The sequence below is a fragment of the Pinus tabuliformis genome, chromosome 3_2 (genome assembly GCF_031772625.1).
Source record: "Pinus tabuliformis cultivar Carrire ecotype Pingquan chromosome 3_2, CPIR1, whole genome shotgun sequence".
Lineage (NCBI taxonomy): Eukaryota > Viridiplantae > Streptophyta > Pinopsida > Pinales > Pinaceae > Pinus > Pinus tabuliformis.
Genome location: NC_142302.1, coordinates 145,397,388 through 145,420,387, shown reverse-complemented (window position 1 = coordinate 145,420,387; position 23,000 = coordinate 145,397,388).

Here is a 23,000-nt window from a genome sequence, read left to right as displayed (position 1 = left end):
AAAACAAAACAAAACAAAAACAAAAACAAAAACACAAAAAAAAAAAAAAAACAAAAACAAAAACAAAAACAAAACAAAACAAAACAAAAACTACCTATAAAATACTTAATCAAGGGTATTATTGGCCATCCCTATTGAAATATGTAAGGTAATATGTTTGAAGTTGTGAAAGCAATCAAAGCATGTGTGAAACAATACAATTTTATGAAATGCCCCTACAACCACAATTTATTCTAGAACCATTTGAAAATTGGGCTCTATATTTTGTTGGTCCAATCAACCCTAAATCAAAAGGAAAGAGGTACATTCTTGTTTGTACTAACTATGTTACTAGAACCTAAAGAATTAGCAAGAGCTTCTTAGCATTGAATGGTCAATTTTCAATTTGAGGACATCTTTGTCAAATTCAGAATCCCTCAAGAAATGATCACTAATCAAGGTGCATAGTTCACCTCCAAGTTAATACAAGTAGTGAAAAAATATACAATCAAGCACAGGAAATCCACTCCTTACCACTCGTAATCCAATGACTAAGTAGAGTTATATAATAAGATTTTAGAAACAATCATACCTAAGATAATCAAATTGCATAGAAATTATTGGAAAAATAGGCTCCCAACATCTTTGTGGTCATATAGAACAACTTGGAAAAGGGTTAATGTTTTTATTCCTTTTAAACTGGTATTTGGTAAGAAAGTTCTCCTTCCTATTGAATTCCAAGTCCAAACATGCATAGTAGTAGCAAAACCAGGGTTAGATTTATCTTAAACCCAAATATAACAAAGTATGTAATTAAATCAACTAGATTAAATCAAGCAAGAAGCATTGAACCATAATATGATAATCCAAAAAAAATGATCAAAGTGGCACAACAAACTCATTAAAAAGGAGTTCAAAGTTAGTGTTTGGGATTTTCTCTTTGATTCCAAATTCAAAGACTTTGAGGGAAAATTCACCACTCATTGGCTTGGCCCATATGAAGTATAGGAGGTGTTCACAATGGATCAATCATGACAAAGATAATCAATGAGGAAGGAGTATCGTTTGTGGTTAATGGCCATGGACTAAAACTCTACAACAAACCCCTCAGCCATGAAGACTTTATTTCCCTAATATTTTAACAAGCTGAGATGTAGGTTGTGTATATTTATAGAAATACTTCAACCCCTCCTCCGCACGGAAATTTATTTTCCCATAAACAATTAGTATATGTGTGTGTGTGGAAAATAAAAGAAAAATTAGTAAAAAGTTTAGTTGTGAAAATCCAAGTTTCTGGCACAATATAAACTTGAATTTTAATTGGAAAACTAAGTAATTGGCTAATGAAAATTCCAAATAAAAGATCCATGCAGTGGTTGTTGTTTCAAACTTGGAAGTATGCTCTAATGACGATTAGGATAATCTAAGGAGAATGCTTCAAAAAAAAAAAAACTTGTACAGATATTTACTTCCAAATATTATATATGAGTTCAAGAGAATTATGTACATAATATTTATATCTTTTACTATATTCGTATCTAAAGGTCCCAATCTTGTTCCACTACAGACATTCCATCCATCTCCAAGGTAACTAGTTCCTTCTTTGAAGAATTTTGTAGATGCCCTAATCAAGAATGGCATGTTCTTCCAAAGCTCTAGTAGAAAATAACAACAACCCTTGTTCAAGACAAGGATATTATCAACAACAAATTGATAAGAAGGCAACAATATTTCCTATGCTCAATGATATCACAACTTTTGGTGATATTATAGGCAACATACCTCAATATTTTAAGGCACAAAGTGAATTACTTTCAAGAAAAATTTTGGCTTTAATAAAGGAAGTTGAACAACTAAAGGAAGATAATAAGAAACTAAAGGAAAAGAATCAAAAGCACTCAAGGCTAAAAATTTGAAGATGGTGTTACTCTGACATCAACAAGAGCATCAAGGATTCAAGTTATTTTCCACATCACCAACAAAGAACCTCTCAACATGACAAAGCAACATAAATCCAACCACATAAAAGAAGAGGAGGTTTGGTAATTTGTCTTACAATGTTTAAATTATTTCATTAAATTTTAGAATTAAAAATCTCACAATGAGTACCTTCCCTTAAGATTTAGTTATCACAAAAATTTTCGTGGTATAGAAACCCTAAATTTTGTATTTACCTTGAAAAAACTGCATTAAAAAACTACCTCAGCCTATTTGTCCAATATAGTATTTGCTCCATACATTACCATTTCATATCATTTTATACTTTACCATTTTCTTGATCATTGCAATAATTTTCATGATTTAGGATGTGACAAAAATTCCAAAACATAGATTCCAATGATTAAGTAATTAAGTTCAAAGAGGCAACGTAGTCATATTGGAAAATGAGAACATAGTCATCTACATTAAGTGAGATTTGGTCATGAAATAGAAAGTTGATTAAGCTTAGTGGCATTGAAAACTACTGATGATGGGGATGACAATTAAAAAGGTGGACAATTAGATTTTCAATGTATGAAAGTGACAAGTAAACACATGAGCCATATTGACAAGGAAATAAGCCTTTCAAAAATGACTAAATTGGGTTATTAGAAGTGAGGTTTGTGAGCAACAAAGGACTCATTCGATGTACTCTATTTAATCATTCCAAAAGAATTATTTCAATACTTTGTTTTAATGCTCCTTCATGGACCTCATTTTCTTATCTCATTTGAAGAAAGTTTTTATAAAAACCCTGGACAAACAATACAAGCCTTGAGTAACATTTTAAAGGAGTAAAGCTAGGAGATTAAGTCTCATTTGAAGTTAATATTGCAAGTGAAATAGAACCAAGTTTATAATCCCATGAAAACACGAGTTTTCAACTAGGATAGAGACGACTTTAAAAGCACAAAGTGTAAAACCCGACGAGAGGCCCAAATTGTAGTTAGGTTGGAGCATGAGTTTGGAGCACAAAGGGCATATTTGTGGTGGTCCAAAACCCCATAAATTGATTTTGAAAAGCACAGGAATAGAGGTATGTTTAATTTCCATCTCAAGTCAAGAGAGAAAAATGTTTTTATGAGCTAAAATCATGTGCAATAGAATTCAAAAACTACATGTATTATATAGCCATGAGTGAAAAAAATTATGGCTGATGAAATTGTTTTGAAGCAACACTATTTTTTATGGTAAAACTCGCTCAAAAAATGTTTATTGAGGCACAGAGCAACCACATTTTGATTCCATTCTGAAAATCAGTTTCAACTTAAAACTCTCCCTTGAAATATTTTTTAATGTAGAAAATCAATTTGTAGAGACAACAAATTGATTTTTTATGAGGAATCGTTACTAAGAGATTAATCATAATGGAATTTGATCGCTTGCTCAGAGATAGATCACTCAGCACTCAGCAAAATTGACAATTTGTTCATAAATACTCAGGTAATTTCACTATAAAAAGGGTTCCTTTGCTCATAATTTTACATAGAATTAAAAGGGTTTTATGATGATTAACATTTAGAAATTTTGCTTAATTAGAAAAAATTGTTTCGTCTTTCAAAGTTTCCAAGATTAGGCTAATCATAATATTGATCTGTGTGTGCATAGAAAGAAGAAAGAAAGGAATATGTTTTGAAATTTCAAGTCACATAGGTCGTAAAGGCTTAACATTTGCACATATTCATAGCATCAGTTTTCAATCTTACACTTCTTTTTAAGAGATAGGACAATTTATAAATATGTTTGGTTTTTAAAGATTTGGTTCTTTATAGTTGAAAACCTCAATTATACCTTGCTTTTTTTATACTTCATGCCTAATATTTACATTGAAAACCAAAGAATTATACCCTTGTTTCTTATAATCAGAATCATGATATTTTTATTGTAAAAACACTATATCATTTTTCTTTTTAAATAGGAGAAGCATTGACTAGTCTATAGTACATTTTCACGGAGTTTGGAACATAGTGGGAATTAGCATATAGTATTGGCACATGAATTGTCACGAGGATTAAAATATGGCAATAATGTAATAACTTCTGACAAAAAACTAAGGTGTGTACCTTTTATTTGAAGACTTGGAATTTGACTCCTTCCTGTTGCTTCAACAACTTCAAACCAATGGTATGGGAACAACTCTGAACCAATGGTATGGGAACAAATTCCCTCCCAATGATAGGCTTAGTTTAATAGTTTTCCATCCTTGAGTCTGAATCTATTATTGTTAGATTAACACGTATTTACCCTCACCTTCAAGATGCTCCTCTTCTTATTTGCCCCTTTATTTTATAGAGTCTTACCAGCATAAAGGATTCAATGTGAAGCCCCTACTTGTGAATAAATATCACAGTGACACCATCAAAATTATGGGAGAAAGAAAATAGGTAGACTTCCTTTAAAATTTTGAAGGCTATAATAACAATTTCTCAAAAGCCCTTGGATTTGCATTTGAGGGTGAGTTTGCTGAGATAAGCAATCTAACAATTCACTTATCAGAGCATAAAAACAGTCAAGTTATATGATTGCCTCAATTGGGTGAAAAATGGTTCAAAACACGTCACTTAAATGATAGACCATGGACATACTTCATCAAGAGGTCAAGAACAAATTCCAATTAAAAAAAAGGAATGCCTAGTAGATGGCTTACACATCCTTGGGATGAAATAACTTTAATAGTACAAAAGTACATTGTGAATATAGAATTAGTTTGATTTACCTTTATCATATCAAGATGATACAACATTTGAGGGGATAAAATCCCATTAAATTCCCCTACTATTTTCTAATAATTCTTACCAAAATGGCAGAATTGATATAAAGGCATCATGGTAGTGAAATCAGAAGGTGTGTCATTAAGGATTGATTATGATGATTATTGACTAGGAATCTTCCAAGACTAAAAAAACTTGGGAGTCATTCCTAAAAGAATATCAATTTTTTAAGATGAATGAATATGAACCAATGGAAGAGGGGGAAGAAATGCCTATAAGGTATTAACCTTTGGTTTATTTAATGCACCATCTACATTTCAAAGAGTAATCCTAGCTATCTTTGTTGATTTAATTCATGATTGCGTTGAAATTTATATGGATAATTTTTCTGTATATGGTAATACTTTCTAAGAATCCTCAATTAATCTCGAAAAAGTTCTAAAAAGATGAATTAATTCTTCCCTTAGTAATGAGAATTTTTTTATGTTATTAACATAAGGAATTGTTTTGGGACATCATACATATGTTGTAGGAATGATTATAGATCTTGTTAAAATTGAAGTCATTGTTAACTTGTCTAGTCCATGCATTCAATGAGAAATTTGAAGTTTTCTAGGTTGTGCAAGGTATTATTGTAGATCCATAGAAAAACTCAGTAAGATAGCTCTACCCATGTTCAAGTTACTTGCCAAAGACATATATTTTTACTGGAGTGCCAACTGTCAAACTACTTTTCAAACAATTAAAGAAAAACTATCCATAACACTAGTCTTAAGAGGGTCTAATTTCCCTTTACCATTTCACATCTCTACAGATGCATTTGATGCAACAATAGGAGCATCAATCGGTCAAAAATAATATCTTAAGACCAATGCCATTTACTTCATTAATAAAAAACTAACACCTCTTGAACTCAATTCTATTGTTACTAGAAAAGACATAATATCATTTGTTCATGCAGTAAACAAATATAGACATTATGAAGTCTTTATCCATACAGATCATTCCTCCATTAAATATTTAATTAATAAACCAATTACTAATTATAGGATTGCATGATGGTTTTATTGTTGCAGGAGTTTAACATCACTATTATTGATCGTCCCATAAAGGAAAATCAAGTGGTAGACTTACTCGCATGCCTTAATAACCTTGGTGAGATTTTTTTAGTTTTTGATAATTTTCCAGATGAACATCTATTTGCTATATCGATTAAAACACTATGGTTTTCTAATGTGGAAAATTAGTTGTCTTCAAGAAAGTTACCACCTCACTTTACTTCAATAGAGAAATGAAAGTAATTAAGAAAAGTACTAGATATAGTTGGATTAATGGGCATCCTTGCTACACAAATACTGATTTTGTTAATAGAACGTTTGTTAGAGAAATATGTAAGGTAATCAAGGGTATTATTGGCCATCACTGTTGAAATATGTAAGGTAATATGTTTGAAGTTGTGAAAGCAATCAAAGCATGTGTGAACCAATACAATTTTATGAAATGCCCCTACAACCACAATTTATTTTAGAACCATTTGAAAATTGGGCTCTATATTTTGTTGGTCCAATCAACCCTAAATCAAAAGGAAAGAGGTACATTCTTGTTTGTACTAACTATGTTACCAGAATCTAAAGAATTAGCAAGAGCTTCTTAGCATTCAATGGTCAATTTTCTCTTTGAGGACATCTTTGTCAAATTCAGAATCCCTCAAGAAATGATCACTAATCAAGGTGCATAGTTCACCTCCAAGTTAATACAAGTAGTGAAAAAATAAACAATCAAGCATAGGAAATCCACTCCTTACCACTCGTAATCCAATGACTAAGTAGAGTTATATAATAAGATTTTAGAAACAATCATGCCTAAGATAATCAAATTGCATAGAAATTATTGGAAAAATAGGCTCCCAACATCTTTGTGGTCATATAGAACAACTTGGAAAAGGGTCAATGGTTTTATTCCTTTTGAACTGGTATTTGTTAATCAAGTTCTCCTTCCTATTGAATTCCAAGTCCAAATATTCATAGTAGTAGCAAAACTAGGGTTAGATTTATCTTAAACCCAAATATAACAAAGCATGTAATTAAATCAACTAGATTAAATCAGGCAAGAAGCAGTGTACCATAATATGATAATCCAACAAAAATGATCAAAGTGGCACAACAAATTCATTAAAAAGGAGTTCAAAGTTAGTGATTGGGATTTTCTCTTTGATTCCAAATTCAAAGACTTTAAGGGAAAATTCACCACTCAGTGGCTTGGCCCATATGAAGTATAGGAAGTGTTCGACAATGGATCAATCATGATAAAGATAATCAATGAGGAAGGAATATCATTTGTGGTTAATGGTCGTGGACTAAAACTCTACAACAAACCCCTCAGCCATGAAGACTTTATTTCCCTAATATTTCAACAAGTTGAGATGTAGGTTGTGTATATTTATAGAAATACTTCAACCTCTCCTCCGCACGTAAATTTATTTTCCCATAAACAATTAGTATATGTGTGTGTGTGGGGGGAAAATAAAAGAAAAATTAGTAAAAAGTTTAGTTGTGAAAATCCAAGTTTCTGGCGCAATATAAACTTGAATTTTAATTGGAAAACTAAGTAATTGGCTAATGAAAATTCCAACTAAAAGATCCACGCATTGGTTTTTGTTTCAAACTTGGAAGTATGCTCTAATGATGATTAGGATAATCTAAGGAGAATGCTTCAAAAAAAAAATCTTGTATAGATATTTACTTTCAAAGATTATATATGAGTTCAAGAGAATTATGTACATAATATTTATACTATATTCATATCTAAAGGTCCCAATATTGTTCCACTACAGACATTCTATCCATCTCCAAGGTAACTAGTTCCATCTTTGAAGAATTTTGTAGATGCCCTGATCAAGAATGGCATGTTCTTCCAAAGCTCTAGTAGAAAATAACAACAACCCTTGTTCAAGACAAGGATATTATCAACAACAAATTAACAACAAGGCAACAATATTTCCTATGCTCAATGATATCACAACTTTTGGTGATATTCTAGGCAACATACCTCAATATTTTAAGGCACAAAGTGAATTACTTTCAAGACAAATTTTGGCTCTAATAAAGGGAGTTGAACAACTAAAGAAAGATAATAAGAAACTAAAGGAAAAGAATCAAAAGCACTCAAGGCTAAAAATTTGAAGATGGTGTTACTCTGACATCAACAAAAGCATCAAGCATTCAAGTTATTTTCCACATCACCAACAAAGAACCTCTCAACATGACAAAGCAACATAAATCAAACCACATAAAAGAAGAGGAGGTTTGGTAATTTGTCTTACAATGTTTAAATTATTTCATTAAATTTTAGAATTAAAAATCTCACAATGAGTACCTTCCCTTAAGATTTAGTTATCACAAAAAATTTCATGGTATAGAAACACTAAATTTTGTATTTACCTTGAAAAAACTGCATAAAAAAACTACCTTATCCTATTTGTCCAATATAGTATTTGCTCCATACATTACCATTTCATATCATTTTATACTTTACCATTTTCTTGATCATTGCAATAATTTTCATGATTTAGGATGTGACAAAAATTCAAAAACATAGATTCCAATGATTAAGTAATCAGGTTCAAAGAGGTTCAAAGAGGCAACGTAGTCATATTGGAAAATGAGAACATAGTCATCTACATTAAGTGAGATTTGGTCATGAAATAGAAATTTGATTAAGCTTAGTGGCATTGCAAACTTTTGATGAAGGGGATGACAATTAAAAAGGTGGACAATTAGATTTTCAATGTATGAAAGTGACATGTAAACACATGAACCATATTGACAAGGAAATAAGCCTTTCAAAAATGACTAAATTGGATTATTAGAAGTGAGGTTTGTGAGCAACAAAGGACTCATTCGACGTACTCTATTTAATCATTCCAAAAGAATTATTTCAATACTCTGTTTTAATGCTCCTTCGTGGACCTCATTTGCTTATCTCATTTGAAGAAAGTTTTATAAAAACCCTGGACAAACAATACAAGCCTTGAGTAACATTTTAAAGGAGTAAAGCTGGGAGATTAAGTCTCATTTGAAGTTAATATTGCAAGTGAAATAGAACCAAGTTTATAATCCCATGAAAACACGAATTTTCAACTAGGATAGAGACGAATTTAAAAGCACAAAGTGTAAAACCTGGCGAGAGGCCCAAATTGTAGTTAGGTTGGAGCATGAGTTTGGAGCACAAAGGGCATATTTGTGGTGGTCCAAAACCCCATAAATTGATTTCGAAAAGCATAGGAATAGAGGTATGTTTAATTTCCATCTCAAGTCAAGAGAAAAAAATGTTTTTATGAGATAAAATCATGTGCAAGAGAATTCAAAAACTACATGTATTATATAGCCATGAGTGAAAAAAATTATGGCTGATGAAATTGTTTTGAAGCAACACTATTTTTGTATGGTAAAACTCGCTCAAAAAATGTTTATTGAGACACAGAGCAACCACATTTTGATTCCATTCTGAAAATCGGTTTCAACTTAAAACTCTCCCTTGAAATATTTTTTAATGTAGAAAATCAATTTGTAGAGACAACAAATTGATTTTTTATGAGGAATTGTTACTAAGAGATTAGTCGTAATGGAATTTGATCGCTTGCTCAGAGATAGATCACTCAACAAAATTGACAATTGTTCATAAATACTCAGGTAATTTCACTAAAAAAAAGGGTTCCTTTGCTCATAATTTTACATAGAATTAAAAGGGTTTTATGATGATTAACATTTAGAAATTTTGCTTAATTAGAAAAAATTGTTTCGTCTTTCAAAGTTTCCAAGATTAGGCTAATCATAATATTGATCTGTGTGTGAATAGAAAGAAGAAAGAAAGTAATATGTTTTGAAATTTCAAGTCACATAGGTCATAAAGGTTTAACATTTGCACATATTCATAGCGTCATTTTTCAATCTTACACTTCTTTTTAAGAGATAGGACAATTCATAAATATGTTTGGTTTTTAAAGATTTGGTTCTTTATAGTTGAAAACCTCAATTATATCTTGCTTTTTTTGTACTTTATGCCTAATATTTACATTGAAAACCAAAGAATTATACCCTTGTTTCTTATAATCAGAATCATGATATTTTTATGGTAAAAACACTATATCATTTTTATTATTAAATAGGAGAAGCATTGACTAGTCTATAGTACATTTTCACAGAGTTTGGAACATAGTGGGAATTAGCATATAGTATTGGCACATGAATTGTCACGAGGATTAAAATATGGCAATAATGTAATAACTTCTAACAAAAAACTAAGGTGTGTACCTTTTATTTGAAGACTTGGAATTTGACTCCTTCATGTTGCTTCAACAACTCCGAACCAATGGTATGGGAACAAATCCCCTCCCAACGATAGGCTTAGTTTAATAGTTTTCCATCCTCAAGCCTGAATCTATTATTGTTATATTAACACGTATTTACCCTCACCTTCAAGATGCCCCTCTTCTTATTTACCCCTTTATTATATAGAGTCTTACCATCATAAAGGACTCAATTTGAAGCCTCTACTTGTCATAATTATCCTTATCTTAATTTTTCCTTCCCTATGTCTTTATTTCTTTTATTAATTTAATTGATTTGGGGAATAACAAATAAGAACTGAACCTTGTGGGTTTGATGTGACTAAATATCATAGTGACACCATCAAAATTATGGGAGAAAGAAAATGGGTAGACTTCCTTTAAAATTTTGAAGGCTATAATAACAATTTCTCAAAAGCCTTTGGATTTGCATTTGAGGGTGAGTGTGTCGAGATAAGAAATCTAACAATTCACTTATCAGAGCATAAAAACAGTCAAGTTATATGATTGCCTCAACTGGGTGAAAAATGGTTCAAAACACGTCACTGAAATGACAGACCATGGACATACTTCATCAAGAGGTCAAGAACAATTTCCAATTAAAAAGAAGGAATGCCTAGTAGATGGCTTACACATCCTTGGGATGAAATAACTTTAATAGTACAAAAGTACATTAATTGTGAATGGAGAATTATTTTGATTTACCTTTATCATATCAAGATGATACAACATTTGAGGGGATGAAATCTCATTAAATTCCCCTACTATTTTCTAATAATTCTTACCAAAATGGCAGAACTGATATAAAGGCATCATGGTAGTGAAATCAGAAGGTGTGTCATTAAGGATTGATTACGATGATTATTGACTGGGAATTTTCCAAGACTAATAAAACTTGGGAGTCATTCCTAAAAGAATATCAATTTTTTAAGATGAATGAATATGAACCGATGGAAGAGGGGGATGCTTCCATGAGGGAAGAGGGGAAAATGCAAGAAGAAGAATAGGTACATGTACGACAAGTAGGCCAAAATATCACAAAGAGGATTACAAGATCAATGTCCAAACAAGTTGAAAAGGAGCTAGAAAAGGATCCAACATTCATTAATGTTGCTAAAAGGATAAGAACAAGGAATACTCTAAGCATTATTGATATTGATTAAGACCAACAAACTTTGTATGATTATATAGAGTCCTTAGAAGCAAGAGATAGAGAAAAACAACAATCCACATAAAATAAGTGTAAATTGCCTTAGGAATATATTCTTATTGATGAGGAGGATGAATACACTCCTACTAAAGAGGAGATTGAGAAAATTATGAAGGACATGCCTCCCAAAGAGACTAAAAAAGTTTCCATGCCCTCTCAAGAAGAAGCTTTAGATAGAAAGAAAAAGAAAATCCAAAGAATGAAGAAAACCATTCAAGAAATGGAAGTGTTGGAAAGATACCTGAAAACTTAGAACGACTTACTCACATGGAACAACTTAACCTTGGTGGTAAAAAATGAAGGTTAAGGAGGAAAATAGGAAGTTTCAGGAGGAGAATGATATGATATCTAAATAGGCTTACATTTGGTATGAAAAGAAGAAGGCCATCAAAGCTAAGAACAATAATCTCAAAGTAAAATTGCTCATGAATAAACCACAACAAGAAGGACAAGCATAATAAGCACTGACCAGGGATAATGTGGACATGTTGCTAAAGGAAACGCAATCTATTTGATAAGGATAGCCACACAATTTTGGGAGATAATTTTGAGCTTGAGGACATGCTCTATCCTTAGTTCAGAGGAGATGTTAGTCCTTCATTATGACTTAATTTTGATATGGCTTATCACTCCATTTGGCCTTAGGAAATCCATTTCAAGTTTCTTATGATATCTTTTTATCATATTTCGCTTAATAAATATATTCCCTAAGGTATTTCGTTGGTCATTTTTAATTTTTAGAAATTTATGAAATAATTCCAATGTAAAATGTAGTTTCGAGAACATCAGCTCTTGTAATTAATCATTCGTTCTCATACATGCATTATACCTAGGTGAAATAAGAGACATGGATTTTTTCGCCTAGTGTCTTGAGATGGATGGACAACTATCTGCTCAACCATGATCGACCTTGAGATGCCTAGTCACCGCGCCCAAACTAGCTACAAAAACGTAGGGCAATTTTATATTTTCTTAAATATGACTTTTCTTTATTCTCTCCATGATTTAAGCCCATCATAAGGTTGGTTTTATCTATTTCTAGTCCCATGATAACCCATAAAGATTAGAAAGAAGGATTTTAGTTTCATTTTTTCTTATAAAAGCAAGAAAATAGCGCTTGCTAAGTAAGCTTGTAATTTGAAGACATTGAAGAAATAATTTGTGAGCTTAGACTTAAGCTTTGAAGCTAATTTGCTTCAATTTTATTTCATATAATATATGCTAGTCTTTTGATTCCCAAGTGTTGGCAGTTTACTGGTGTACTTACTAAGGCGTGGAGCCCCCCCACAACTTAGCTTGCACACTCCATTTCATTTGTTGTTTGAATCGTACATGTTGGAATATCTTGTTTATATGTGTTTTTGTCATGTTCATACCCTTTAGCTTTCGGTTTTTATGTATTTTCAATTATCTATTTAATACTTGATATTTTATGTTGTGCTTGTAGTTTACATGTGAGCTTGCTGCCATATTTGATTACATATTGTTGTCCATATTTTATTACATATTTTTGTTCATATTTTATGGTTTAAAGTACTGTTCATGAGCCATAATTATCATAGAATAGTTGTTGCTTGTGAAAACAAGTTAATTGACGAGTTAAGCAGAGGACCAAGAGTGCCATCCACTACCTTTTTTTGGTGGAAATGGCCCTAACTCTCTCATAGATTTTCACTTAGTGTTGCATCAACAAGCATCATAATTCTGTATTTCTTTAGATTCATTATTCATTCCTTGTTTTCTTAGATTAAATCAATGACTTAAGTATATACCTATTAATGAGTAGATAAAGGATTGATCTACTCACCAAAAAATTTGTATTTCTTACTTCATTTTTGTACAAATTTTTCAAATAATATAATGACTTGTCTTTACATTAACGTACCAAAATCCAACTCGTATCATATTTCACAATTGTTCCCTTGTTTTTTGATTTTTTCCATTGTCCTTTAAAATGTTCTATTGATTTGTCAATTTTACTACTCAATACTTTAGTATATTTTTTAATTTATTTATTAATTTTAGTACTCAGTAGTCTAATATACTTTCTATTAATTTATCAAATTTATCTCCAAATTAATTTTACAATTTTTCAATGCTATTCATCATTATTAATCATTTTGGTGGTATTTTTTATTCGTGGAGACCACTTTAATTTTACTTTATATAAAGTACATTTTTATAACGTAAGTCAACTTAATATAAATTTCCAAAATGACAAAAATACAAAAAAATACGAATGATTGAGTGGGTGGGACTTAATGTAGAGAAGGTAATGTGCTCATAGAAAGATAGCCATACGGAATATAGAATTGATGACAAGAGTGTAACGTTTGGGTAATATATAATAGAGAAGTGATGACAATAGTGGGGTAATATATAATAGAGAAGTGATGACAATAGTGTGTGGTGATGATGTATGGAAAGCTCTATTTCCAACACCATAACAAAGTAAATGTGCCATAATAAAGTAAATGCGTTTTGAGATGCGTAAAGTAAATGCGTTTTGAGATGTGTCTGATATAACACGATATAACATGTTGTTATTTTGTTATTTTTTTTTCTCTCTCATCATCGCTTGACGTGTTATATCGTGTTATATGGACCCATGTCAAGACGCATTTACTTTGTTATGGGATTGGAAATAAGGCTTTCCATGATGTATGGATTGACCAGTGATAATGTGATATATCTGATATGATTGTACGACAAATCATATGACTAGCACTTTTATTAATTTCTCAATTCTCAATTCCCTCATTTACCGAGTTGGATCTCTTGCTCACTCTGACGTATATGAAGGTGAAAACTCATTTACGTTTGAATTAAATTATTCTTTCTAAATGGAAGAAACTTTAATGGCTTCGACTAATTGTGACTGTGTACTTCACATGGTTCTGAGATAATTACGAACTATTTAATTTTATTTAAGTTCTTTGATAAAAAAATTCCTTGGCCATTTGCGCCAAATTATATGTAGTTAAATTTTTATTTTTAAATAAAATTGTGAAATTTTATATGCAAGCATCCATTCAGACGTTGTTTCCTGGAGAAATATAAACATTTATGCTTATTTTGTCTTGTGAAATTACTCGACTGTATATTATATCAAATAATGTTCTCCTTGTTTTCTTTTCATAGTTATATTTATATATGAAATTGTTAACTTAACCGTCTTATTTTAGTTCTTACTATTATGCATATCAAAAGGTGATTTGTAACATTTTAGTTACTTGTTAAGAAAAAGACCCACCCTTTTATAGGAACAATTCTATACATTAGTCAGTCTATAGTTTTCATTTAGCTCTACAACATATATATATATATATATATATATATATATATATATATATATATATATATATATATTTGTATGTTTGATTCTTCTACTGGTCAGTTTGGATTTTTCTTGTAACTTAAAAATAATATTTTTTTTGAAAACAATAATATTATCTTTATACTATAAAAAAAAATATCAATTAAAATTAAAATTCTGCTCTATGGAAGAATATTCTATAGATGAAATTGTTTATTTTCATTCTTTCATTTTTTTTAAATATCTTTAATAAAATATAAATAGTTTTTCTTTTCCTTGTGCCAATATCATACATGCTATTTAAATTGCAGTACACAAAGTAGATAAATAATGCATAGTATTAATAAATAATTGTTTTATTTTCTTTTCTCGTTGTGTAAAACTTATATGTAACACATAACCAGATCCATTCTCTTGAAAAACAAATAAGTACAAAAGTTAGAGATACCGACTTGAAACAATAATTTCTTTTTCTGGAAAATTAATAGTCAAGTACTTGGCTCCTCCCAACCTTGACATTGCAAAATAGCCAATGCCCCCCTGAGCATACTAGGCTTGCAATTTCCTTCTGTCTCTATTTCTTGTTTCTCTTCTGTCTCTTTCTCTTCTAAAATGAGACAAAAGGAAGTAAAAATAGAAGATATTATCCATCCCATCTACTACTCTTTTGGTGGTTAATAAATGCCTCCACCTCACTAATGAGGCACGCAGTTATCAACTCTTTAATGAGCTTTTGTTTTCCACTCCTAAAGACAACTCCATGTCTTCTAGGAAAATAATTAACATCATAATTCCTCAATTAAATCTAATCATCTAGATTATATGCCTAAGACTTATTCATGGGCAATAAATATTCCACAATAATTTGCAGCCTCATCTCTTTCAGCGATTTATACTCAACAATTAATTTTCCATATTTTTTTTTTATTTACAAAAATAAAACATCATAATTACAAATTTACAATAAGTTATTATCAGTGATAAATAACTGATAATTAATTTTTCCAATTGTCTCTCATACTATCATGCTTTAACAAGAAACACACATATGCACATTTTAATTACAAAAAAGAACACCAAGCCAAGGGATATGACATCCTCCCCCACTTGAATTTGATATCATCCCAATGTTTGATCAATGTTCTAGAAATGCATTCCAGTTTTCAATCAAAACATAGAAGAATGTGCTATTTTAAAGCATCCTCCAACTCCCAAGTTGCTTATTCTGGACTGAAATGTTTACGTTGAACCTTCATCTATGCTATATCTTTATTTCGGAGTGTGCCTACTCTTCGGTCTAGAACACACAATGGTTCTACTGGGAACTCTCCGTTTAGTTCCACCTATACAACATTCCAATCAACGTTGTGAGCTATATCATGTAGATATTTATTTAATAAAGACACATGAAAATCATTGTGAACTTTTATGTTTGCTAGGAGGGCAAGTTGAACATGTCCAATTTGGGCTAAAACTTCAAAAGGTCCACAATATCTAGGTGAGAACTCGACACAATTGCCAAGGCTGAGTGTGCTTTTCTTGGGTTTAACTTTTAAATACATATGATCTCCCATACTAAACTCCTTCTGAACTCTTTTCAAGTATGCATAGATTTTCTGATGACCTTGGATTGTTTTCAAATTATGATTAACCTGCTCAACCGCTTCTTCCATTTCCTTTAACATTTCCGACCCCAACACTAATCTATCTTTAGGATGATCCCAACTTAAGGGTACCTTGCATCTTCTTCCATACATCACTTCGAAAGGGATCATCTTCAAGGAGGTTTGGTATCCATTATTATAAACAAATTCTGCTAAGTACAAATAATCCTCCCATTTAGTTTGTTTGTCCTTAACATACATCCTTAACATATCCTCCAATATCTGATTGGTCCTTTTTGTTTGGCCATCAATTTGAGGATGGTAAGATGTACTAAATTTTAACTTTGTTCCCATACTTTCAAACAACCCTTTCCAAAACTTGGATGTAAACTTTGCATCCCTATCTGAGATTACAATTTTAGGTATCCCATGGAGTTTGAAAATTTGTTTCATGAATATTTCTGCAATGTTTATTACTTTAAAAGTTTAGTTACATAGATAAAGTGTGTTTCTTTACTAGTAGTATCAACCATGACCATAATGGAGTCATGTTGCCTCCTAGTATTTGGTAGTCTAGTAATGAAATCCATTGAAATTATCTCCCATTTCCATTTTGGAATGGGTAGGGGTTGCAACAACCCAATAGGGTGTTGATGAGAAGCCACATATTCTACTGTCTAATTTTTCATATTTGGCTAGTAAAAATCCTTTCTTAACACAATAATCAACTTTTCATAGCCAGGATGGCCAGTCGTTGGATTTTGTGCAACTAGTCTAAAACAAAAAATTTCATATTTATTTCATTAGGCACATAAATTCAGCATTTAAACAACAATATGTCTTGGTTATCTATTGAAAAATCACTCCCCCCTTCAACTAATATTTTAGTTTTCTGAACTTTTTCCTTGATTTTCAAGTAAATTAATTGAGAAATTACAACCATTTTTATTTTATCTATTAACCTTGTTGACCAACTTGTTGCTAATGTAGAATATATTTGATTAAGATTTCTTCTTAAAGCATCAACTATTATGTTTTCCTTTCCTTTAATATGTGTAATCTCAAAATCATATTCACTAATAAATGCTAATTGTCTTGCTTGTCTAGCATTTAGATTAGGTTGATCAAATAAATATTTGAGACTAACATTATCTGTCCTCAATTAAAATTTTCTTCCTATAAGATAATGTCTCCACATTTTGAATGCATGAATGATAGCTGCTACTTCTAGATCATGAGTAGCATAGTTTTTCTCATACTCTTTTAGCTTTCTCAGTTCACAAAAATAACATGAATATCCTACAACAAAACTCCTCCCAAACCTTCCTTACATGCATCTGTACATACCACAAAATCCTTGTTGGGATCAACCAATTTTAAAATTGGAGTTATGGTCAAGAGTTGTTGTAACTTTTTCAAAAGAAAAAAATGGAATGTTCCTTCATTAATCGAAGAAAGTTTTACATATTGGTGGATCTTAATCATGACAATAAGAAAATATGCAATTCAAAAGTAGACCAGGATTATAAAAACTGTGAAATAATAAGGACAAAACACCCCTATAGACTCGGAGACAAAATCCAAACACAGTGGAAGAGACTATAAGTATAAGCTCCCAACACAGGGGATGATCTGCAAAATCCATTGACACCAACGAAATAGAGAGAATAAAGAAGAAAAAAGGAACCAGAACTCGAAGAATGCAAACAATATTCCACAATGGAAGCTGAGATTAGAACTCAAATTTACCTTGTCCACACCTCCTACCATTGACTAGTTATTCAAAAAACGTAAATATAGGAAGGATGGACAGTCGATGCTCGAAAAGAGCATCGACCTGTGTGTTTTTCTCCTTGTAAACATGCTAAAAAGTAACCTCTTGGAATGTGGCCTTTAGATCCTGAATCTTCCGCATCCAATTGCCAAAAGTGGAAACCTCCAATGCATTCTGCCCTTGAACTGATTGGATCATAGTAAGTGAATCCCCAACGATGAATAATTTTTCAATGACGAACCACAAAGAACATTGAAGAGTTCCACATTAAGCGATCATTTTAGCCCTACAATTGTCCCCACTGCCTCTAAACCAATGAAAACGATAATGTAAAGAGAGGTCAACTTGGAGAGAAACTCCAAGAGTTTTTGTAACTTATCAAATTTGTCTTGACACTTTTGACTCCATTCAAACTTGATTCCTTTATTCTATTTAGAAGTAATTGAATATGAAAGTTTGGAAAAGCCTTTTATAAATCTCCAATACTAGGTTGTAATTCCCATAAAGTGTTAGGATATTCCGACACATAGGAAATAGTTAAGTATAACTTGGTCTAGTGTAGATTTAGGTAAAGTGTGTTTCTTTACTATGTACTTTTGTAACTTACAATCCGACGGTCACGATGTGTAGTGATCTGATGGTTCATTATCTCCTCGGTATTACCGACACTTGATCTGTGGCTTAACACCCAATTGGTCCATGATCTCTGTTTAAAGAGCATGGAGGGTCATTTGTAGGGTAACCGTTCATGAGAGAAGCTTATGTAAATCTTCATTCTTTTTGCATGAAGTGGCCGCGTTGGCTCAGGTCGTGGACTGTTTCCCTCTTTGATGGTTTTAACCACGTCAATAATACTGGTGTATTGATCTGTGATCTATTTGTGAGCGGTGTCCTTTGGTGTTCTATTTGAGGAACTTACCCTGTAAATTCCTACATGGTATCAGAGCCAAGTTGAGGGCTGCATCCATTAGTGATCCAAATCTGAAGTTGGTAGAACTGCATCCGACTATAATTTCCTAGATCTACTGTTTCTGACTGCTTTCGGGCCAAGAGGATTGCTCTATTGTGTTAGGAGCATCTGTTCCAGTGAGAAACCCCTTTCGTTTCACACGAAAAGCTTTCTGGTAGCCCAGCTACATCATTTTTAAGATCTGGAGGTATACAATGTTTATTTGCAGTTTTTAGTGATTTTCTCTTTGTTTATTCTGGTTTATTTAGCTCTTTGTTTTTTTTATTACCGGATCTATACCTTTCATTTCTGCGTATTCTTTTTGCCCCGCGACTCTATGCGATCTGGGCAAATCAGAAACAGAAAGGAAGATTTTTTCTCATGCATATGCTCTTTTCCGCCGTGCCTTAGTGTGATCTCGGAAAATCAGAAACATTGAGGAAAATGTATAGTTTCCGGCTAAAGCTAACTTCAAGCCGTAAGGTTTGTTTTTTTGTATGTCCGTGTTGGGTTTTGTGTTTTTGTTTTGTAGGAAAAAAAAGAGCTTTCTCAAGTAAGCATGCACCCCAAAGCTTCAGTGACTAAAAAATAAAATAAACCCCTTCCTCTTTTCCAAAAATTACTAACCTTTTAATATAGCTCACTTGGTCCAAAGCTACTTTATGAGAATAGAGGTCTTGAGTTCAAGTCTTTCTTTTTGTTGAGCTAATTAGATTAAGTTTGGAAAGGGGGTGGAAAGGGGGCATTTTTTTTATTTTAAATATAACATTATCATTCATTTCTGCACATTCCCGAACTTCGTCAGCATCTTCAACAACTTTTCTTCAAAAAGCCATAACTTCTTCATCCGGAAGCCCTTTTTAGAGATATTTTTTTTTAACCAGCCTATTTTTTCGAGATCTTTGTTGGGCAATTTAATTGCTTAAATTGCTTTCATTAAATTATCAACCAGGGAAACTCGTAAGCTTGTGATGGTTCCAACAAAATATATGCAGGAGTAGGCAACTAACTCTATGTCTAACTAAATTATTTACGATTCAATATAATATGCAAGGGAAGAGGCTCCTAATTAAGGAGGTCCTGGTTGTCCTTCCCTACAGTATCATAGAGAAATCATTGATTACATAAAACCAGAAACTTGAAATAAAGACAAGAGAATGAACTTTAATTATTGTTCAGATTCAAATAGAGAGAAAGACTAACTTAGTCCCTTGATTGTCCCCTCATATACTAATCCAAACTAAACTAAGATTCATTCATAATCATAAGAAATGAAATACTTGAAACATAAAAGAAAAAGAATGAATTTCAATTATCATGAAAATCAAATGGAGAGAGAGCCTAACTTAGACCCTTGGTTATCCCCTCATATGCTGATAAGATTTAAAACTCATTCATCAATCACAAACAAATCCTCAAACATCTAAGAAATTAAATGAAATAAGATCTATTATGAAATAAAATGTTTCTTTTATCCTTTTAGAGTGAGCTCAATTCTCTTAAGAACAAAGTGACAAATTATTCCATTTACTACACTAAGACAACTTATATCTAAAACTATATAATGGAAATTTATGTAAAATGAAGCTTTATTCTATTCCATCATAAGTTGGATACATGCTCCAAGAGTCCTCCCTTTGGAATGGAGGAGGTACTCCTATTTATACAATGGGATGAGACTCATAATGATGATCCACTAATCTCTCTTTAGTTCCATACATTTCTCAACCATCTAGACACATAACCCCCTTTTGTCCTTGATCTTCTCCATGAGATCATGATCTTTTCCATGAGGCTTATCTTATCAAATTCGAATTTGATCCTTCAAGGCCACATAAAGGTGTCTTGGAAGCTTCCTTGGAACCTACACATGTCACAAAAACAACCCACTTTCCATATATAAAGTAAAATATATTATTTTCTAATATTTAATCAAGATTTCTCTCAAAAATACTTAAAAATAAACAATATTTGGAAAATATAAATGAGACCCATTAATGGTGAATAGTAGGGAAAATGGAGTGACAAGGTGGTGAATAGTGAGTGATATCATGGAAGCATAGGTGAAAAATGTATGGTAATGAGTGATATTTGTATGACATTTTTGGAGCCCAACATACTCCCCAACTGAAGCTCTTGCATGTCCTCATGCAAGCTACTACAATGACTTATTTGATTTGATTCTTAAATGAGCTTCCTTTTACAAGATGTTTGGTTCTTGTGTAACAAACATCTTTCAATCATGGACTTCCTTTTAACTTTGCACATCTTTGGATAACTTTTATTTGTTTGCAAAGCATTTACATATTTTAATGATTGGTTCTTGTGTTACAATCATTATTTACTTTGTTGAGATCTCTTTTTAATGATTGGTTCTTGTGTTACAATCATTATTTACTTTGTTGAGATCTCTTTTTAATGATTGGTTCTTGTGTTACAATCATTATTTACTTTGTTGAGATCTCTTTTTAATGATTGGTTCTTGTGTTACAATCATTATTTACTTTGTTGAGATCTCTTTTTAATGATTGGTTCTTGTGTTTACAATCATTATTTACTTTGTTGAGATCAATCATATGCTCATCATTTTGTAGTAGTGTTTATTGTGGGAAGACTATGTGGGTTAAGATGTAATATGAATGAGGAAAAAAAATGAAGTGTGAAATTCCCCCCTCCCCAACTGATGGTTTTTGGCAATTTTAAATGAGAAAGGAAATAGTGAAATAGTGGAATATTTTCCAAATATCATCATTTTAGCATCTAAAAAGAATTTCAAGATTAAAGGTTAGAAAACATCATACCTTACTTACCTAAGGAAGTGGATGAATCATGCATGTTCAGCTGCCACAATTTTGATCTGAAGCTTCTTCTTCAAGTTGTGGATGAAAGATGGATCTGTATTGTCGTATCGGCTGTTGGATCCTCTACTACTAGATGATGAATCTGAGGAGTCTGCTGAACATGGCTGAAAGTCGTATCTGCTACTGGATCCTCCGTTGTTGGATGATGAATCTGATGAGTCTGCTGAATATGGCTGAAAATCTATAAGGCTTGGAAGGTATACAAAATATAGAAGTTACATTTCCCCCCCCAGCCTTATTTATTGACTTGTCCTCAAGTGATGACAAACTGAAAAACAATGAAAGGATATTGGCTTCATCTGCTACAAAATATGGGTCTTCATGTCTTCAACGCTTGATGGCACAAATCTTACTATGCGATTAAATGTGTCGATGTCGAACATAGCAAGAAGTTGTTGACTTAGTGGCCGTTAATGAATGCCCCTAGCCAACACAAGAGCTCCCACCATTGATTCCAATGGGAGTCAGGATGCCTAACACATCTTTGTAGGTACGAATAATTTTGTCGTGGTCGAGTCACCTACAAGATCCAACGAACAAGGGATATTAATGTACTCCCATTGTTCATTGGCAAGAGTACTTGCCATTAAGGCATGCAAGCCTCTAGGTGTTTTTACAAAGTGAATTGGACTCTAGGACTTTGACTCAATGATATCCATTATTTGCGGAAATGAAGGGGAATGGTAATGACATGGAAAATGACAATAATCTTGTAAAGAATGGATGTAAGGAAATGCATGGTGTATGAATAAGAACTCTTGTTGTGAAAAATGGATATGGAAAGGTCATGCTTTATGGTTTGACAATTGGTGGAATTCAAAATCTTTTGCAAAAAGGGAGTTGCAAAGGAGTGGTTGTAGAGTTGGATTTGTCTTTAGAATTTTTCATGAATTTAGTCTTTGGAAGACCAATTGTCGTCACAATGTAATCTCCTTATGATCACTTGATTATCCTGTAACCTGTAAAAAACTTGGTACAAAGAAAACATAAGTGTGCTCATGAAGAAATGGCCAGTTTCTTCATGATTCTTACGCAAAAATTTCATACCAAATAAAACAAATTAAGGACAGACAAAGTGTTAAAATTGACTTAATCATGATATTAATATCAATCCATTTTTTAAAATAACCATGAAAAGTAATACTCCTTGTTTGTGTTAGATGACTTTTGTGCATGGCGAAAAGTTTGGCATTATAGATTTGTTGTGTCCTGCAGATTAGTACGTTATAAAAGCATACAACAATATCAAATTGCCAACTCTAAGCAAGT